Source organism: Lagenorhynchus albirostris, chromosome 4 (genome assembly GCF_949774975.1).
Source record: "Lagenorhynchus albirostris chromosome 4, mLagAlb1.1, whole genome shotgun sequence".
NCBI classification, from domain to species: Eukaryota; Metazoa; Chordata; class Mammalia; order Artiodactyla; family Delphinidae; genus Lagenorhynchus; species Lagenorhynchus albirostris.
In genome coordinates, this window is record NC_083098.1 from 96,628,063 (window position 1) to 96,650,359 (window position 22,297).

Genomic DNA, 22,297 nt, shown 5'->3' on the forward strand with positions numbered 1-22,297 from the left:
TTGTAATCGTAATAGCCCCAAACTGGAAACAACCCAAATGCCCATCAACAGTAGAATAGAGTTTTTAAATGGGGATCTATTTGTACAATGCATATTGTATAGCAGTGAAAGCAAACTACTGTTACACACAGTAATATGGATGAATCTCACAGGTACAATGCCGAGTGAAAGAATCAAGATGCAAGAAAAAGTACATACTAAATGAGTTCATGTACACCAAGTAGGGAACCAGCAAATTTGATGCTAATGATGGTCAGAAGAGATTACTTCTGGGTTATTCACTGGGAAAGGCACAGGGAACCTTTAGGGGAGCTGGAAATGTTTTATATACGATCTAGGTGGTAGTGACCCATATACATGAAAATAATAAGTAAAATGTTAAAAATAATAAGCAAAATGTCTATACTTCAATACAAGTGGAAGTACAGAAGTCTACATAGCCATGCCCTTGAGATCTGTGCATTTTACTTCAAGCCATTTCAACTTTAAAAAGTAAATAAAAAGGAAAAAGAGCACCTAGTCTTGCCTAGAGTGTGTATCCTCAAAACATGCATCAGTAACGGCCAACATATGCATCAATAATGGCAGCTGCGTGATTGGCTCCTTCAAGTCTCAGCCCCATGAAGTGGGAGGCCCTCCTGTCTCTAACCCAAATCCACTGTCACATTCCCTTGTCCTAATTTTCTTTATAGAACTTGCTAATAGAATTGAAAATTATCACATTTTCTGTTTGTTTGTTTACTCGTTTAATGTCTGTCCCCACCCCCATGGAATGGCGGCATCTGTCTGGGTGATCCAAGCCCAGCAAGTACCTGGTTCACAATAAGCCCTAATTAGTATTAGTTGGATGGATGCATGAAGGGCTGACAGAGGGAAGGAATGCATGTGTGATATTGTGCTAGAAAACTAGGAATACAAAGATTGATAAGACACATTTCTCTCCCAAAAGGAGATCATGGTGATCAATTCTGTTGACTCTGAAAACTTAGAAACCCAGCACTCCCCTCTGTCTGATCTTCATCATCATTCTCCTGACTGGTTCAGCAGCTCCCTATCTGGTCTCCCTGTCTTTGGGCTCTCCCACCCCACACCCCCTACACATGCACACACACACACACACACACACACAGAGTCTCTGTATTGCCACTAGTTGACTTACTAAAAACTAATTCTGATCTTGGTACCCCACTGCTTCCAACCGCCTTTGGCTCCTCTCTCCAAGTCCAAACTGCTTACAATGACACACGCTGACTCCCAGCACTTGCCCCCACTCCCCTCCCAGCCCTGAGCAGCCCCCTCTCCATCTTGTCTCCAAACCTCTCCTCCCTCTGTGCTCCAGCCCCTTTCATGACATTCAGACCTCGCGCCACCCTCTTATTTTCCTGGGTCCCTGGCCTCTTTATCAGCCCCCAAAACACCCTGGGTGATGCCTCTTTGACCAAGGAGTCTACGGCTTGAGGGCTGGAATCACTGGAGTGAGGCTGAGAACCATGGGAGGCTCTCCTCAGTTTGTTTCATCAACTTTTACTGTTCTACTCCTGATTTTTCTCAAAATACGTACACATTTTAGATTATTGAGAAAGGCAAAGAAAACAAATCAGAAGTCATATTTTACTATCTAGACTTCACCACTGTTTACGTTTGGGTAACCATAATGGCAGTGAGCGAGTGCCCCAGAGTCACTATCTCCATGGCTGTAGTTTCTTCTGGGCACCTTGTCCATTCTTTTTTGTCTCTGCATGTTGACTTCATTTTGTTTTACCCACCCCCCCCCCAAAAAGAAAACGTGATTACTGAAATCTTGTTTCGTAAACTGCTTTTTCTCCAAAATTTATATATAGTAGGATGTTTGATTCGAGGGTAGAAGTATACATAGCAGATACACAGTCCAGCCAGATCTTTGAAACTTGAGTCATTAAAAACCACATCTAGGCGGAAAATTCTGCATGAAAATAATTTCCACGGGCACTTCAAGAAGAATTAGTACCTTCTCAAGACAGAGGGGGATGAAGCGGAGCAAGGTCAAATTTATTTAGGGTTTAACTCTTTCGTTTTTATTCCTTCAGCATTTCCTCCAAGCACTGAGTTCATAGAGTCAGGATAACAGATGTTCTCATTCCATCTCAGCTGAGCCCTGGGTATTCACCACTGTGATCCCCACGAACAGACACAGGGCTGGGACAGAGCAGACATAAAAATAAATATCAAGTTGAATAGAATCAAATTAAACTCAACTTCTAGCTAAGGGTCTCTAATCCCTCTCTTCTCCAGCTACTCTGACTGGAAAACTCATTGTTTCCCATTACCATCCAGTCTCCCAAGGCCTGGTGATTCTTCCTTCCCTGTAGCTCCTAACTCCCCTTCTCCTCTGTGTTCCCATCACCTTTGTACACCCTTATGAACCCAAGCCCAGATTTCTGCTCTTGCTCCTGCCTGGCCTTTGGAGTCTCCTGCCCCCAGTCCACCATGTATGTTACATCGCTTAACCTTCCCAGCACCCTCTAAAGTTCACGAGTGACCCCTTTGCCCAAGATACTGGTCAAATTCCTCAACCCAATATTTAGAGTACTCTATAATAAATAGATTCATAATCCTCTAAGGTGGGAGCCACCAGCCACATGTAGTTACTGAGCTCTTGAAATGAGGCTACTATAGGACAGTCTCACTAGAGTGAGAAACATTCTTGTTTTCCCATTGACACAGTTATTATTTTGCTAAAGCTGCATTTCACTTAGCCACTGTATCACATAAGATAATATTGTAGTGCACATGAAACTCAGCAGAACTCTGCAGGGCTTTCCAGAGGACAGACCCCCATCCCGAGTTTGAAGAAAAGCTTTAGCCTTCTGGGTCTTCCTTGAGTTCCAAAGAGCAAACTTAATCAGAGAAGTGAAAAAATACAGAAACAAAGAAAAACAATCAAGCAAGACAAAATAATAATAGTTTAGCCATAAAACAAAGTCAAGGTCCTTTAGTTCCTCCTCAAGGGCTGTAGATAATATCCTGAGCCATATCCTTGAGTTGTTTTGCAGATACTAAAACCCCCACCAGGTGGAAGAGTTTAACTCCACTTGCTGACCACCAGCAAGTAGACCCCAAACTGGTTGGAACCAGAAAACTGATCATTGAGATTCCTGAAATACCACCCCGTTACCTCACCATCAGCCGATCAGAGGATTGTACAGAAGCTGATCACTCACCCTGTGACCTTCTCCCTCACACCATCTTTAAAACCCTTCCCCTAAAAGCCATCTGAGAGTTCAAGTCTTTTGAGCATGAGCTGCCCCTTCTCCTTGCTTGGCACCCTACAATAAAGATAGCATGCTATCTATACTTTCCTTCGCCACAACCTGATGTCAGTAGATTGGCTTTGCTGCACTTCAGACAAGCCGACCCAAATTTGGTTCAGTAACACACATAGGGCACAGATGTTATTTTTATGTGTAAACTCATCAATGAATTGCTTCAGTTCAAATGTTCTTTTTTTCCCCCTATGCACCTATGTAACATTGTAATGTGTTTATTCAAATAGTTTCTGCAGATAATAAGTCCAAAGATATCTGTGTCAATCATAATTGGGAATTAAATAAAAAGTTATTTTTAAAATTATAATGTAATTTTTCTAGTTTAAAGAAGTATGGGCAAATTTTAAATGAAAGTGTACTAATGATGCTGAATCAAGTGGCGATGCAGTAGCTAGAACTACAGTCAGAAGAGTACAACAAAATAGGATGATGAAAAGCATTGCAATTTCCTGCAGCAGATCACTGTGTTAAAAAAGAAAAAATTAAGATGATAAAGTGGACAATATTGAGACATTTTCAGCAAGTGCATAATAGATTTGATAAGAAATTTCCTTTCAACGGTCAAAAAAATTAATAAAATTAGTTGCCTAAACACAGAATTAAATGTCCAACAAGAAATTTATAATTATTTGTAATTAATTTTTTTAATTTTTAAAAAAGTTTAAATAAATTTAAACAGATCTGGGCTTCCCTGGTGGCGCAGTGGTTGAGAGTCTGCCTGCCGATGCAGGGAACACGGGTTCGTGCCCCGGTCCGGGAAGATCCCACATGCCGCAGAGCGGCTGGGCCCGTGAACCATGGCCGCTGAGCCTGCGCGTCCGGAGCCTGTGCTCTGCAACGGGAGAGGCCACAACAGTGAGAGGCCCATGTACCTCAAAAAAAAAAAAAAAATTTAAACAGATCTGTGCTTATACATTTGGCCAGCTATTAAAAAAAAAATCTTGGATTCTTGCACAAAAGATAAAAACACCTTTAGATAAAGAAATGGTAAAACAAAATGTGTAATGGAAATACTATTAGAAAATACTGAGGAAAAGACTAAAAACGATTATTTTATAAAGAGTGGAAGCTCTTCAATTACATCAGTAAATAATTGCCCATAAAATACAAGACTTTTCTAACAATAGCAAAGACCAATAAATAAACCTGAAAAATCACAGGGAACAGATTGGTAGTTGCCAGACAGAGGGGCTGGGAGTTGAGCAAAATGGGAGTCAAAGGTACAAATGGCCAGTTATAGAATAAATGTCATGGGTGCAATGTACAGTGTGGTGACTATAGTTAATAACACTGTATTGTCATTTGAAGTTGCTAAGAGAGTGGATCTTAAAAGTCCTCATCACAAGAAAAGAAATTTGTAACTATGTATGGTAATGGATGTTAACTCCACTTACTGTGGTGATTATTTCACAATATATACACATATTGAATCATTATGTTGAAACTAATAGAATGTTATATGTCAATCATACCCCAATTAAAAAAAAAAAGAAAAAAGAATTAACAAAAATCATTAGATGGGCTGGAGCAGTGGGCTCTAGACCAGACCCCCAGGAATGGTGCCAGGATGACACTGCAGAACCAGGCTGTCAGGGAGCTGCCACATCTGCCAACATCAGGAAAGCAGGACTAAAGAAGGCACTCCTGAAGCTGCTGGCTCCAGGAACACACCTCTTCAAGCATTAAGTGTTAGATTTAGAGCCACACCACACCTGAGAGATCCAACTTAGCGAAAAACAGATGGCCCATACCCTGCCTCTTGACTCTCAATAAGCTGGACACTGGAACACACTGCAGAAAAACCAGCAATGCTATTCTATGCATGGCGCCATGCAGATGCCTTCCAATTCTCACTCAGGTGCATCTAAGCTATGAAGCCTAAATCACATCCAAAAGCTCCTAAAAAGAAGTCTCTCCCATCACCTCACTCTCCTTACCGGGTAAACTCCTTCAAATTAAATACCCCTTCCTCCAGGAAGCCTTCTCTGACTTCCCCAAAACTGTGCTAAGTTGGCTGTCCATGTACTTTGTACGCATTCTGTTTTTTTTTTTTTTTTTTTTGCGGTACACGGGCCTCTCACTGTTGTGGCCTCTCCCTTTCCGGAGCACAGGCTCCAGACACACAGGCTCAGCGGCCATGGCTCACAGGCCCAGCCGCTTCACGGCATGTGGGATCTTCCTGGACCGGGGCACGAACCCGCGTCCCCGGCATCGGCAGGCGGACTCTCAACCACTGCGCCACCAGGGAAGCCCTGTACGCATTCTTGGCTCACTTTATTTATTCTAAATGTTTAGTTGTCTTTCTCCCCTGATAGGTCATTAGCTCCATGGACGGAGACATGTTAGTTTATTCACCATCATGTTCTCCCCACCTAGTGGTAGATGCTAAATTCACGTGTTGAGTGAATGAGTGAACAGTGTGCCAGGGGTCGCATTTGAACCGTCTTTCCCCACACTACAAGCCCTCTCATAACACATCCATGTGCCCCCGAAGATGTCCAGCACCTGCCAGAGGAAGACTGCAGTTGGCACATCCATGACCAGGATGCAACCTTACCCACTCAAGGAGGACGGCCTGGGGCTGTTTCTAAGAAACAGGGAGGAACTGTCGTTCACGCAATGACTTTCAAGAAAATGCCATGGGCTCTGGGATGCTGGGCCCTGAGCCCAGGCTGCAGAACAGCCAAGGGAAGATCGGGCCAAGGGGTTATGCTGGACACTGCACAAAACACGCCCAGCCACGATCCTGTCATCAAGGAAGACTGTGGACACTTAAGTGAGGGACCCAGAAGAGGATCCCGGTTGTGCAAACAACGAGACTTTACACAAAAGCATTTACAGTTTATGAAACTCCTTCACACGCATCAGCCAGTTCATTATTTCTCCCTCTCCCATTTTACAGATCAGGAAATTGAAGCATAGCAAGATGGACAACTTTTCCTAAGGCAAGTGTCAAATCCTGGTCTTGGACCCAAACCTCATAGCGCTGTGGTCACAACACACACTGTAAAATCAGACAGAGCTAAGTTCAAAGTCATTTTCTGCCACACACCAGCCAGGTTCCTTGGGCAAGTCACTCTCTGAGTCTCCGTTTTCTCTTATGTAAAATGAAGGCAATAGCAGCTAACTCATGGGGTTGTTGTGAGAATTAAATGAATCACTTATGCAAAGACCTTAGCTCAGCACCTTGTGCAGAATAAGGGTTCAGTGATTAGTATCTGTTTTATTATTATTACTATTCCAAGTTTGGCTCTATTATCTGAGATTGATTTTTAATCGTACAAATCTTATTATAGTATTAATAATTTACTCTGAAATACTTCAGCAAAGCCAGTGTGATGTGAATGAGGGAGGGGCAATCAGTCATCTTGATTAGGTAGGCACACTCCAGGCCTGGTAAGCTATCACTACACCGCAAATACCCCAGCCCAGAGAACAGGACCGTCAGCACTTCCTCTAATTTCCTGTCCGCTCATGACAACACATTATTTGGCTCTGCTGATCCATATAATGAATGTCAGACAAGAGTTTCTATTGGGGGTACTTAGTGATTTGTTAATCAGCATAAAGAAAGGATATACCAAATGGGCTCTATTGATAACATCAGTGATATTCAATATATAAAGTAATATTCAAGATAAAATATTTGAAACGCTTCCTGTGCTTACTTGATCCTTCACCCTTAACCCTCAAGGATGGCACCAGAAGCTTGATCCCTAAAACATCCTGTGCCCACACCTGGCACATAGTGTTGTGGTCTGTTCAAGAGAACTCTTATGGAGGTATTTTGTGAGCATCAAAAGGGACGGAGGGCTAGGGCTTCACAGAGCTTGCAGAACTGCTCTAAGACCATTCTGTAGGCCTCCTCTGAGCCTATAGGCAAATAAATATCTATCCTTGTAGTAACTTTTGTTCTGATACTTACTTCCTTACTCCCTCTCAGTATCTAACCCTCACTTACCTCTAACTCCTAAGGGTTCCAAGACAAACCGAAAAGAGCCTAATATCCGTGAATGACCAAATTGGCTTGGGCCAATTTGCAACAAAGGTTCTATTGAGTTTTTCACAGGATTGTCATGAAGCCCAAATCACTAAATGCATGTCCAAGTCCCTAGAGAAGTTTAAAGAGCCATAGAGACGATAATAATAACAGAACCACAAGTATCATTTGCTCAGTTTCCTCCTCTGGTTCTTGTCTAGGAGCCAGCCGTTAACACTTTGTTCTCTCTAGGCGATCTCATCTAGTCCCCTAGCCCTAAATATACATCATATGGGACTTCCCTGGTCGCACAGTGGTTGAAGAATCCGCCTGCCAATACAGGGGACACGGGTTTGAGTGCTGCTCTGGGAAGATCCCACATGCCGCGGAGCAACGAAGCCCGTGCGCCACAACTACTGAGCCTGCGCTCTAGAGCCTGCGTGCCACAACTACTGAGCCCACGTGCCACAATTACTAAAGCCCACGTGCCTAGAGCCCGTGCTCCATGACAAGAGAAGCCACCACAATGAGAAGCCCACGCACTGCAAGGAAGAGTAGCCCCCGCTCGCCGCAACTAGAGAAAGCCTGTGTGCAGCAAATCATATGTTGAGGGCTTTCATATTTTTGTCTCCAGGTTTTGTCTCTCAAATAAGCACCAGATTATGTATATCCAACTGTCCACCGGACATCTCCAGTTGAAGAGGTCTAACAGGCATCCTAAACCGCCACAGCCAAAACACAGATCTGGATCCTTTCTCTCTCAACAGCCCCATCACCACCACCTGCATCTTACCCATCTCAGAAGATGGTGCTGCCCAGACCGAGACCTAGGAGTCATCTTTGGTTCCTCTCTTTCTGTCACAGCCCCATGCCCTTTCCCCACCTGATTCATCAGTGCCCCTCTACCCATCTCTGATGACACCACCCTAACCACCATCATCTTACACACTCCCTCTAAAAGCCTCCTAACTGATCTCACTGATCCTCCCCCACTCCCCCCTGGACAGAACGGCTTTTTTTTTTTTTTTTTTTTTTTGTGGTACGCGGGCCTCTCACTGTTGTGGCCTCTCCCATTGCGGAGCACAGGCTCCGGACACGCAGGCTCACGGGCCCAGCCGCTCTGTGGCATGTGGGATCATCCCAGACAGGGGCATGAACCCGTGTCCCCTGCATCGGCAGGCGGACTTGCAACAACTGCGCCACCAGGGAAGCCCAGAACAGCTTTTTTTTAATGTAAATGAGACAGTGTGACTTCCTGTTTCAACCTTCCAATGGCCTTCCATCATTCCTAGAATAAAAGCTAAATTCCTTTTCCATAACTCCTGCTTCTAACCTCCTCCATCTCTCACCACCTCCACCCTCGCTCACTTCACTCCAGTCACACTGGCTCATTCCTGTTTCTTCAACACCAATGTGTCCCTTTCAGTCCCACCTTATGACCTTTCCACCTGTTGTTCCCTTGGCCCAAAAACTTTCTGAGTCTTCACCTGGTGACCTTTGTATCACCCCAATGTCAGCCAAGTCACCTCAAAGGGGCCTTTCCCAGCCACACAGTCTAAAGAAGACCCAGTATCCTTACACGCCACTTTCATGCCATCACTCAGATTTACTACGTACATAGCATTTCTCACTACTATCTTATTCATTTCTTTGCTTATATATTGTTTGTCTCCCCACTAGAATAAAAGTCCTATGAGGGCAGGAGCTTCATTTTGTTCATTAAAGCCTCCCAGCATCTCCAACAGTGCCTGGCATAGAGAAAGATCTGGAAAACACTCGCCCAATGAATAAATGGGTTACTTATTTATTATGGCCTCTACATGACTTGTAGTGAGGAGAATGGAAAAGCAAACTGTAGTACGTTCACACAAGAGAATACTATTCAGCAATGAAAAAGAATAACTCCTGATATTGCACAACAACATGATTGGATGTCAAATACATTACGCTGAGCATGTACTATATGATTCTGCTCATAAGAAAGGCCAAGAACAGACAAAATTCATCTACGGTGTTAGAAGAGAGAACAGTGGTTAGTAATCTCTAGGATGGGGACTGACCAGAAGGACATGAGGAAACTTTCTGTAGGTTTGAAGCTACTTTGATTGGCATATAAGATACACATATTTTTATAATACATTTGCCGAAACCCACCAAATTGTGCACTTCAGATTTGTACATTTCCCTGTGTGGAAATTTTTCCTCAAATTGAAAACAAACAAGTGAAACCTACTTTTGTAAATAGAATGGCCAACTTCCTAGTATCAGTCAATTCAGAATGAAATATCACTTCGGTTTAGCTCCAGTTCAGAGACTATTTTGGAATCCTAGGCTTTAGCCTATCATTTTAGAATCATTTTAGAATATCTACCTGAGCTTCTTTAAGCTTCTTTGTGTCGGTGTGATGGGAGGAAACAGTTTGGCTCTATTTTTTACCATAAAAAATGACAGTAATATTCAGTGTGCGTCTGGCTGAGGAACAGGTTCCTGTTGGTTTTGATTTTTTTGCTTTGTTTCTTTGTGTGCAAAGTAGACTTGGCCTTATATCTTTGCTCCTGGGGTGTTTTTTCAGGTAAGCAACAAGGGATGCCAAAGATATGCTAATCAGCCCAGACTTCTAAGAGTCACTCCTAAGTATAAAAACCTAAAGGAAGTGATCATCTTGAAAGCATCCATCAGTTTGGACCAAAGAAGTGAGTTTGCTTTAGCCAACAATAGCCACATTTTGTCCTTGTCAGGATAAAATCCTTTATCCTTTATCCCAAGTTCTTCCATTGGTTACCCCCTCACCACCACCACGGTAGTGGGAAATACCTCCTACCCAGTAGCCAGCTTTATAGACAGGCAACGAGAAGCTCAGGGGAGTTGGTGGCTGCTGTGAGTTAGTACCAAACAGGTTCCTGGTTTGGTTCGTTGTCTGGTCCAGGAAGAGCATGCTGAGTGGAGTTGACATAAATTTTCCAACAAGGACTGCACCCTGAAAGAAAAAGTCCTCAGTCTAACATCCTCATCCTGATTGGTGAGCAATCCTTACTACTGATTTCCCTGTGCACAACCTTAAGTTCCAAGCTACACAGCACTTCCTCATCTTACACTCAGTTAAAAAGAACCTGCCCTTTACAACTTCAGCTAAAAGATGAACCCTCTCCGACACACAGAGGCAGGTAGCTGGGTGTACATGTGTTGGGTTGGCATGATTTTCATAGGCGACAACCTTATGTGCCTTCCGACTCAACTCAGGAAAGCTTTTCCCGGGGTGGGCTGGCCTGGAGTGGAGAAGAAGTATCTGTCTGAGAAGCCACACCAGGACACCCAGCCCTGCAGCCTCCACGGGGCAGCACGCTGGCCCTGGTGACAGAAACTGCTGCTCCAAAGCCAGGGTGGCTCTTTCTCAACAAGGCCCACCCAGGAGCCACTCGGCAGGGAAATGAGTGGGAGTTGACCCCAGTCTGTTGAGAAGAACAAGGAGAGGACAGGAAGGGATTCTAGACCGGTCTCACTCCAAGCCTACAAGTAGCTCAAGAGCTGTGAAACTCAACCTTTTAAGGGAAGGCTGGAGCAGGATATAAACAGAGAAGATGCAACATTTTCCCTGAAGGAAGTTCAAAGCTCTTCCGATGAGTCTGATGAGGTTCGGTAAACTTTGGGTGTCCTGTGTCTCCAGAGCATCTAGCTCTTGCCTGAATAGGAAAAATTCCAAAGGCGAAGAGAGATAAGCCAATAATAAGAGAATAAACAAGAGAACAAGCTCTACTTCTTCTTTTTCCCTCCATTATGTAAACCACCAGCTCAGGAGGCAAGGCCATGATCACGGCATGGGGACTTTTTTTTTTTCCCAAAAGTTTGTACATTTTGATGGGTTCTTTTGTTTGTTTTACTGTGGTTTCTGCACTTCAAATCAGCACTTGCAGGTAATGGGGTTTTTGAATAGTATCACCGGGTACGAAAAGTTTTCCCAAGAAACCACAAAAGATTGTTCATTTTTTTCTTTCTTTTTTGGTCAACATTTTGCTGCACTCAAAAGCAAAAAGCAAAAAGACAGTAGTTAGGACACAACTGTTGCTGTAGATGACGTGACATTGGTTGAATTTGTGCTGACATTTGTGTAACTCCCCTCGCTGTTTGTGTTTGCCTCATTAGGGGGCACTTGACTGGAGTTGGCTTGGAGGATTGCTCCCGCCGCGCTGCAATGTGGCCGTGGCCCCGGTTCTGGGGTGTAGGTAAAGGTAAGGCTGGTGGAATAAATGATTCCATCATTATGGACCAAAGTTACTGGAACCTGGACTGGCTGCCGGACCCATCTCCAACCTTCTCGGAATGCAGAAATGTCTGGGGCAACACAGAGCATACTTTCTCCACATCTGTACATAGTTTCAGCTTCTACATCCCCAAACCACACTCGTAAATTTGGAGTGAAATGCTGTCCTGAAGTTCAAGATTGCTACATCCTCACTGCCATTCAACTGAAGACTTTCTACAACAAGTACCAGTGTGACTGGGGCAAGGACAGGGCCCATCCCCTCGTAAAATGTGTACTCTGCCTTACCCGCACTAATGATTGTCCGGGAGGCACCATCATTTATCATCTCTTTATTTGGTTCTTTTGGGCATGGAGTGGCCTGAAACCGAATTATTCTTTCTTGAGAAAGGCACAGTACCTTCTTTCTGTATCCTTAAGGTAAAATGCACATTTATGGAGCTGTGACACAGGATCACCTGCGTCCAGTAATGCGGTTTGCTTATCAACTTTCCTAATTATCAACCTTGGGAGTGCCACGCCAGTAACTGAACACTCAAGTGTGACTGTTTGTCCATAATGGATGTATCCATCGTGGACTGTGAATTCTTCTCCTTCTGATTCATCATCATCCAAGAGATGAATGTAAAATGCTGCCCACTGCTGAGAACTGGCATGGAAATTACCTCCTTCTACATGCAAGCATCTGGTACTAACTGTCTGGGATCGAAGTCGATTAAACAGAGCCACCTTTGTTCCTGAGGCAATGCATAAGTCTTTTTGGAAGGTTTGGAGGTGACTTTTATCTGTTTGCTGAGGAACACACCAATGTCATCACTACTGCCATAGAACATCTTCACAGACAGCATGAAGTGCTTTCTCTTGTCTGAGTCGGATATATACAATGTTTTGGCCGTGCAATAGTTCTTTCCTTCCCAGTTTAGCTGCTGCATTTCTTGGTCACTATTTCCTATTCTAATAAATGCACAGGGTTGAGACTCTTGTTCAGAACAACCATCGCGTTCCATTTGTTCTTTTTTTCCTTCCATCCACTGCCCATAAGATACACACAAGGAGGAGGGCAAAAAAACCTTTTTTCATTTCCATATGACTTCTGTGCAACTTTTGCATGAAGAATAAGTAGTACTGTTTGATCCCCTTGCTCTTTTAAATAATTTCACATAGCTTCCCTAGTAAATCATTTAGGTGGAAGCCACTCACCAAATTTTCTTTTAATCCACGCCATGGTACTTCAAAAACATGTTAAGGTAAGCCACACTTCGATGCACCTGAAAACACCTCAGCCAGTGTATCTGTATCATTCTCCTTTCCTTTTGAGATCATAATGGTTCTGAAGAACTATAATGCTTCCATTTCAATGAGAGTTTCATAATTTCAATGACCTGTCACAGCAGGTGCCATTTCCACCCATGTGGACTTTCGAGTCAGCCAGAGCTGAGCCCAAATGTGCCCCTTGCTGGCTGCATGAACTTGGACACTCTCTTAACCTCTCTGATCCTCAGTTTCTTCATCTATAAAATGCGAATGACACTAGCATCTTCTCTCAGGGTTTATTGTAAAGAATTAAGGGCCAGCAAATCACTTAGCACAGTGCCTTGCACATAAAAAGGGCTCCATAAATGTTATGCCTTGACTCAGTAAATATTTTAGTAAGTAGCTCCCGTAGTGCTGGTGATTAATGTAAATAAGTGATTTAATTAACTAGAAGCAAATGGCTCTTCCTGAATTACCTACCCTGGAATCCATCTCTCCAGCTTTGCTGGCATGTAGCCATGTGTATAGTGATTTGGGGGATCTTGCTTATTCATAAAGGGACCTTCTCAGTAGACAGTGTTTTGAGAAGCCTCAAGTTGTGAGGTATGGAGGGGGTGGAAAAGGATATGATTATCTTAAATTATTCAGCGGGCTAATCTGCAGGTTAGGGATTAAATTTAATCTGTGACCTCCCAAAAAGAGGAATTAAATCCAACGGGAGAAAACTGCAGGGAACAGGTTTCTGGGACTTTTTGTTTCGTTTTGTTTTCCTGATCCAGCCAGAGTTTATGGATCTTCTCTTGTGTATCAAGCACTGTTCTGGGTACCAGGGACACAAGTGGTGAACACAGTCCCTACCCTGATGGAGACTGCATCTTAATAGGAGACGGATAACAAGCAAGTAAACAAGTAAATAAACAAGACAAATTTAGATACTCATAAGTACTGTGAATAACATAAAAACTGAGTGATAAGATGGAGGATTATTGGTGACAGGGGATAAATTTCTTTCTTTTTAATTGAGATATAACTGACATTAACATTATAGTAGGGGCTTCCCTGGTGGTGCAGTTGTTAAGAATCCTCCTGCCAATGCTGGGGACATGCATTCGAACCTTGGTCCAGGAAGATCCCACATGCCGCAGAGCAACTGAGCCCGTGCACCACAACTCCTGAGCCTGCGCTCTAGAGCCTGCAAGCCACAACTACTGAGCCCGCACGCCACAACTACTGAAGCCCGCATGCCTAGAGCCCATGCTCCGCAACAAGAGAAGCCCCCGCTCACCACAACTAGAGGAAGCCTGCGAGCAGCAACAAAGACCCAATGCAGCCAAAAATAAATAAATAAATAAACATTATATTAGTTTCAGGTGTATGACTTAATGATTCAATATTTGTATGTACTGCAAATTATCACCACAATAAGTTTAGTTAACATCCATCACCACACACAGTTACAAAAAAATTTTTTTGAGGGGACGACAAATTTTAAGATCTACTCTCTTAGCAACTTTCAAATATGCAATACAGTGTTATTAACTATAGTCACCATGCTGTACATTACATCCCCCTGACATTTATTTTATAACTGGAAGTTTGTACCCTTTAAGCCCCTTCACCCATTTCACCTACTCCCCACCCCACACCTCTGGAACCACCAATCTAGTCTCTGTATCTATGAGCTTGTTTTTTTGTTTGCTTGCTTGTTTGTTTTGGTTTTCTGTTTCTTAGATTCCACATATAAGTAAGATTATATAGTATTTGTCTTTCTCTGTCTGATTTATTTTACTTAGCATAATGCCCTCAAGTTCCAGCCATGTTGTTTCAAATGGGATGATTTCCTTTTTTCTTTATGGCAGAAAACTATTCTACATTATATATACCACGTTTTCTTTATCCATTCATCCATCATTGGGCACTTAGGTTGCTTCTGGCTACTGTAAATCACACTGCAATGAACGTGGGGATGCCTATATCTTTTCAAGTTCGTGTTTTCATTTTCCCTAGATAAATATTAAAGAACAGATTTCTGCTCAAAGTAAGGAAGGACCTTTTGTCTCCAGGAGCTTCCCAAAGCAAAAGGGGTTGTCTCTAGAAGTAATGAGCTCCCTGTTGCTGGAGGTGACCAACCCTAGGCTGGATGAGCCACTGGCATGAGTCTTTAAGTCCTATGTCTGTGTAGCGTTTTACGGGTTCATAGGCACAAGATCAAGGGAGTTTATTGTGAGAACAATGGAGGTTTTTGTCCTTATGCCCTTTTTGCAGAAGAAGAAAATGAGGCTCACAGAGGATGCATCCCTCACCCAATGTCACACAGTTGGGAGGTGGCACCACCAGGGTTGGCCCTCTGGTCTTTCAGCTCTAACTCCAGTGCTCAAGCCACTCAAGCAAGCCTCAGTGATGACCAGTATCCACCCATTCCAGCTCATCACTGGAGGCACTTTTTAAAAATACAGATTCCTGAACATCACCCCAGACCTACCGGGCCCCAAACTTCACAGATGGTTTTTATAATCAGCAAATTCAGGGTAAAGTTACCTCTGGGTTGGGCGAGAGGGAGGTCTGACTGGGGAGGTCCCCATTGACACTGTAAGCAGCCAGGTTTGGGATCCACTAGATGGCCTGTCTGTAGGGCCTTTTCAACTCGAAAATTATCTGACCTAAAGCAGATGGAATTTGGGGGCAACTTCTGTAGATCCACTGAGATCTGCTATTGGTAACTAGATCCAGTTCCCACTGGGTTTACTATTCCCAGTTGTTCTCACAGAGCCCACCAGCCCTTTCCCTGGACAGATTCAAAGGTGCCAATCCTTCAACCAGTCCTGGTGAAGCCAGCTTCTCTCAGCATTTCCAGGGCCATCAGCTTCCTGGCTGCTGGAGCATCTGAGGGGACCCTCCCATGTCCTGCTGTCGGCCCCGTGTCAAGAAGAACAGCTGCCTGCAGCAGGGGACTCAGTCCGTGTGAACGTGCTACAAATCAGTCTTTAGGTAGAAATGCTTTAATCAGCTGTTATCCCATTTGACTGAAATGATGGCTGGTTTCACAGCACAGACTGACATGCAGCTGTTCCTATGGGCCACTGTCTTCCTGGCTTTGGGTGGTGTTGCCTAAGCCTAGGGTAGCACATGCAAAGCAAGAAGCAAAGCCCAGGCACTGCTCCATCCGGAATAGTGATTGGGCAGGTCTAGAAGAAGCCAAGGACTCCCTGGCCCCAGTCAGCCTGACCTGATTACTGTTTACAAGAACAAAACCAGGAGGTTTGCATAGAAATGAGAGTGCCCATAATCCAGGTGTGGGGAAATCCACCCACAGTCCTCCAAGCTTTACAAGGTACCTCAAGGTTCAGAATACTTAGGGACATGGTATGTTCTTACCATTGCTGAAGCCAGCAGTCTCCAAACTGGGGGTGAACACACCCCATGGTTCACATGACTGTTAAGGGACATATTGGACCTTCTATTTCTATTTAATTTTATGTTGATCTTAAGATTTCTATTGCACAGTTGTCATAATACTAGATAATGCAACTGAGTTCTTCTTCCATGCCAGGCAATGTTCTAAGAGCTTACATATATAGATATTATTATTTGTATTTTATAAGCACAGACAGGTCAGCTGATCCCTCCAACGTCACACAGCTGAGAAGTGGCAGAGCTGGGATTTGAACACCACAGTCTGGCTACAGAGTTTACATTTATAACTACTACATGATTCTGTCTCATATATAAATACAATTTACAAATTTTAAACAAACTTATATGGGGGTTGCATGCTCAAGTTTTTGTTTCGTTTTTAACTGAAGAAGGTATTCAATCAAAAAAAAAAACCCTTTGGAGCACATGTTGATGAATTCAGATAAAAAATTAAGCTATTTCCATGGGAGCTTCTGGGGCAGGAGGAATAGTTGTCAGGCTCGTTAAAGTCTTAGGGTACCACCATGAGTTCAAAAGCTACTGGAGGGACTTCCCTGGTGGCACAGTGGTTAAGAATCCGCCTGCCAATGCAGGGGACTCGGGTTCGAGCCCTAGTCCAGGAAGGTCCCACATGCCGCGGAGCAACTAAGCCCATGCGCCACAACTACTGAGCCTGTGCTCTAGAGCCCACGAGCCACAACTACCGAAGCCCTCCAGCCTAGAGCCCGTGCTCCGCAGCAGGAGAAGCCACCGCAGTGAGAAGCCCTCGCATCGCAATGAAGAGTAGCCCCTGCTCGCGGCAACTAGAGAAAGCCCGCGCGTAGCAATGAAGACCCAACGCAGCCATAAATAAATAACTAAATAAAAAGCTACTGGAAATGAGTCTTCCAAAGACCAATCATTGTATACCATCTTCACAACTTTTATCATGTCTTTCAGTACTTTTGTCTAATTTCATATTTTTCTTTAAATCTGCTTCTTTTTTTAAAACTTAATGAATTTTCAAAATAAACACTGTATTACCACTGCAAATGGAAAAGCAGCATCTCTTGGAGAGATGCCACCATCTCATTATAAAGTATTAGAAAAATTCTACTCGAAAGGTCTTGTTTTTAGGAAAATAATAACAGCTAATTTTTTTTTAATAGGAAGCAATGTTCTTGAATTCCAGAAAAAAAGTCCAGGCCGAAAATACTGATTTGAGAATTAGCCACACATTTAACAAGAAGCCTCTTGAATGTACACTTTGTCTTCAGAGTGGAAATAATTAGACAAGAGATGACAAAATTGCAAATGCTTTCATGTGTCTCATAAGACAAAATGCTTACTTTTGAGGTAATTTTGACTCTTTTAATATTTAAAATTTTACCCCCAATGAAATAGAATTACATTGAGGAGGATATATATAATTATTAAAATTTAGCAAAAATTACTTCTTTGGTATACTTATTTAATCAAACCTAAATGGAATCATTTGTTACTAGAAAGACATGTAATAATTAGATAAGATGAATGAGTGTTCTCTTTTTATCCCTTAAGTCCATGATGTATTAATAAACTTAACTAGAATGGTGATCAAGAAGGATGATGTGTCTAATAACAGCTAATATTTTATAGCGCCAAGTATTTTATAGTGCTAGGTACTGTTCCAAGTGTTGGAAATATATTGCTTTTACGATAGCCCTACTAGGTAGGCATTAATATTATCCCCATTTTACAAATGAGGGTCAGGGACTTTTCAGCAATTTCTGCAAGTTGACACAACGGTTGAGGCCGAGGTAGGATCTGAACCCAGGCAGCCCCACAGCAGGCTCAGGGTTGTTGCCCATTATATACACAGTGATGTTGCCTATAGCACTTCCTGCACCAAGGGAGAGAGCTGGAAGGGAATGCCCTCTTACCCTCAACCTGGTTAGGGACCTGCTGCTGGGCCTCCGTGGACTGCCCGGCTCCCTGTGGCCAAGTCAGATAAGTCGCTGCACTTTCCACCTCCAGTGGTGGGTCCAAAGTGGGAGTGCACGCCCCTCTATCACCAGGACCTGACATGAACTTGCAATGAGAACACTGGCCTGGGCTTCCCTGGTGGCGCAGTGGTTGAGAGTCCGCCTGCCGATGCAGGGCACGCGGGTTCGTGCCCTGGTCCGGGAGGATCCCACATGCCGCGGAGCAGCTGGGCCCGTGAGCCACGGCCGCTGAGCCTGCGCATCCGGAGCCTGTGCTCCGCAACGGGAGAGGCCACAACGGTGAGAGGCCCGCGTACCGCAAAAAAAAAAAAAAAAAAAAAAAAAAAAAACATGATTACAGGCCCATCCCAGGCTGATGGTGCTGTCCTGATTTTTGCTGCTGGTGTTGGTGAATTTGAAGCAGGTATTTCCAAGAACGGGCAGATCTGTGAGCATCCCTTCTGGCCTACACTCTGGGTGTGAAACAACTAATTGTTGCAGTTAACAAAATGGATTCCACTGACCCACCCTACAGCCAGAAGAGATACGAGGAAACTGTTAAGGAAGTCAGCATCTACATTAAGAAAATTGGCTACAACCCCGACACAGTAGCGTTTGTGCCAGTTACTGGCTGGAACGGTGAAAACATGCTGGAGCCACGTGCTAACATGCCGTGTGGTTCAAGGGATGGAGAGCCACCCGTAAGGATGGCAATGCCAGCGGAAGCACGCTGCTTGAAGCTCTGGATTGCATCCTGCCACCAACTCGCCCAACTGACAAGCCCTTGCGTTTGCCCCTCCAGGATGTCTACAAAATTGGTGGCATTGCCACTGTCCCTGTGGGTCGAGTGGAGACTGGTGTTCTCAAACCTGGCATGGTGGTCACCTTTGCTGCAGTCAACGTGACAACTGAAGTGAAGTCTGTTGAAATGCACCATGAAGCTTTGAGTGAAGCCCTTCCTGGGGACAATGTGGGCTTCCATGTCAAGAACGTGTCTGTCAAAGATGTTCGTCGTGGCAATGCGGCTGGTGACAGCAAAAATGACCCACCGATGGAAGCAGCTGGCTTCACAGCTCAGGTGATTATCTTGAACCACCCAGGCCCAATCAGTGCTGGCTATGCACCTGTGCTGGATTGTCACACAGCTCACATTGCTTGCAAGTTTGCTGAGCTGAAGAAGATGGATCGTCATTCTGGGAAGAAGCTGGAAGATGGCCCCAAATTCTTGAAATCTGGTGATGCTGTCATTGTTGATATGGTTCCTGGCAAACCCATTTTTGTTGAGAGCTTCTCTGACTATCCTCCTTTGGGCCGTTTTGCTGTTTGTGACATGAGACAGATGGTTGCTGTGGGTGTCATCAAAGCAGTGGACAAGAAGGCAGCTGGAGCTGGCAAGGTCACCAAGTCTGCCCAGAAAGCTCAGAAGGCTAAATGAATATTATCCCCAATACCTGCCACCCCAGTCTTAATCAGTGGTGGAAAAAGGGTCTCAGAACTGTTTGTCTCAATTGGCCATTTAAGTTTAACAGCAAAAGCCTGGTAAATGATAACAATGCATCGTAAAACCTTCAGAAGGAAAGGAGAATGTGTTGTGGACCGTTTGTTTTGTGTGTGGCCGTTTTAAGTTATTAGTTTTTAAAATCAGTACTTTTTTTTTTTTTTTTGCGGTACGCGGGCCTCTCACTGTTGTGGCCTCTCCCGTTGCGGAGCACAGGCTCCGGACGCGCAGGCGCAGCGACCATGGCTCACGGGCCCAGCCGCTCCGCGGCATGTGGGACCTTCCCAGACCGGGGCACGAACCCGCGTCCCCTGCATCAGCAGGCGGACTCCCAACCACTGCACCACCAGGGAAGCCCAAAATCAGTACTTTTTAATGGAAACAACTTGACCAAAAATCTGTCACAGAATTTGAGACCCATTAAAAAAGTTTAATGAGAAAAAAAAAAGTAATGAATGAGTTGTGTTGTTGCACACTGGATATCCTGATGTATCTCTTGCTATTAAAAAAAAAACACTTAAAAATGCTAGATAAAAATTTTTTTAATATATTTTAAAATGCATGACTGAGATGGAAAGAAAGTAAGGGAGATACCCAAAAGCCAAAGATGAGATGGAAGCCAGATTCCAAATAAGTCAACAAGAGCTGGAACCAGAGGCATCTCCTGCTCCTCTGTGACCCAGAATAAGAGTTTTAACTGGTGTCATGAGGGAGAGGAGGCATGATGTAGGGACTTAGCAAGGTGAAGTTCCGATTGGTGACCACTGCACAAAGCTCAGTTTCCCAGCCTCTCAGTAAAAAGATAATCTATCTATCTATCTCTTAGCAGAGATCTTCTGCTAAGCAAGAGAAGTAATACACTTATCTGTCACAAGTTTTTACAGAACAATTTATACTACTTCTGTAGTGTAAAAAACAAAAAAAGAGTTGTCTTGCAAAGCAAAAGTCAGTTTTTTCAGAGAGAACCCAGACTTCACAGAGTTCCAAGAAAATTCCATCAAATATCAAAAATCACAAAATACACCAAAAACCAAGGTGAAAAGAAGAGCAACAACACAGCTGAAGAGGAAGCGAGTTAGAAGATAAATCTGAGGACAGAACATAGATAAAAATGGAAAATACCAGAGATTATAAAGCCTGGAGGATGGGCTGATAAGGTTGAAAACATATTGAATTGGAGTTCCCTAAAGAAAGAATTAGAGAGAACAAGGAGACATGATGCTGGAATAGATGACACCTGAGACTTTTCCAGAAAAAAAAAAAATTTCTGAAGTAGATAAATGAAAAGAAAGAAATATACAGGGCTTCCCTGGTGGCGCAGTGGTTGGGAGTCCGCCTGCCGATTCAGGGGACGCGGGTTCGTGCCCCGGTTCGGGAAGATCCCACATGCCGCGGAGTGGCTGAGCCCGTGAGCCGTGGCCGCTGAGCCTGCGCGTCCGGAGCCTGTGCTCCGAAACGGGAGAGGCCACAACCGTAAGAGGCCCGCGAACCGCAAAAAAAAAAAAAAAAAAAAAAAAGAAGAAGTATACAGTAACAAAATGAGAGAGAACACCAAAAACAAAGTCCTAAAAGCAGCCAGAGAGAAAAAGCAGATTATCTTTTATGTAGCCAGAAGATAATTAAACAATATTTTCAAAATTCTAAGAGATAATAACTGCCAATCTAGAATTATATATACAACAAAGTTATCTTTCAATAATGATGAAAATAAAGAGATTTTCAGATTAAAAAAAATAAACTCTTACAGATTTTGCCATGAGACCCTCACTAAAAGAACTTCTAGATTGTACCTCATATGCAAAAGTGAATGATGACCAAAAAATAAATGAAAAAGTAAACTGGTTGGGTAAGGGAAGGGACAACTGATTGCCATGAATGGCCCCCTACAAATTTCCTTATGTCTTATTCCTTTCTTATCTCTCCCTAATAGTGACTTTGAGTGCTGCCCTAAGTCTGAGACCCTGTGCTAAGATCTTGATACACATCATCTTACTAAGCTTTAAACAACCTGATGAGGAAAAGACTAGTGTTCCCATTTTACACACAGGGAAATGGGGACTTATTTTGCCTGAGGTCAGAGAATGTTTGGCTAATGTATAACTAATCCAGAGGGAGAATCGAGGCATGTAATCTTGGGCTGAAGTTGTAACCTAGTCCCAATTCACTTGGAATCAAATGCAGTAGGATTTAATCTCAAAATACAAAGAAAACCGTTTATTTAAAAATGCTTATGAGGGGAGGAACTAAGGAAAAGAGCAGAGGATCAAGGAAAGGAAACACAGGATAACAGACATGGCTTTCATTTCTGAATATAATGGAGTAGAATGTTGCAGACCAACCTTCCCATAAAGAACTATAAAAGCCAATAAAATACCAAAAAAAAAATCTACTTGAGGCTTTGCAAAGATATTGAGGCACTAGGACTTAATGGGTAAAACATCTGGGGAAAAAAAGCAGCTGAAGAATGATGAGTTGACATGCTACAGTCTTTTTTTCCCTCAGTGTATTTACCAATTCTAGTTATAGGGCAGGTGACAAAGCATCCCAGTGACCCCAGTCAGAGGACTTCTGTTAAGAGGTAAAGAAAGCAGGAAATCTTTTGGCCATCTGTGGGGCTAGAGAGATAAAATGAGAAGCTTAGGGGCC

General features: G+C 43.6%; 2 pseudogenes; one reads left to right on the plus strand and one right to left on the minus strand.

Annotated features, from left to right (window-relative positions):
- Positions 1-11,329: 11,329 nt before the first annotated feature.
- On the minus strand, positions 11,330-12,767 carry LOC132519405 (recombining binding protein suppressor of hairless-like; annotated as a pseudogene).
- Positions 12,768-18,504: 5,737 nt separating this feature from the next.
- LOC132519406 (elongation factor 1-alpha 1-like) lies at positions 18,505-19,801 on the plus strand (annotated as a pseudogene).
- The last annotated feature ends 2,496 nt before the right edge of the window (positions 19,802-22,297 follow it).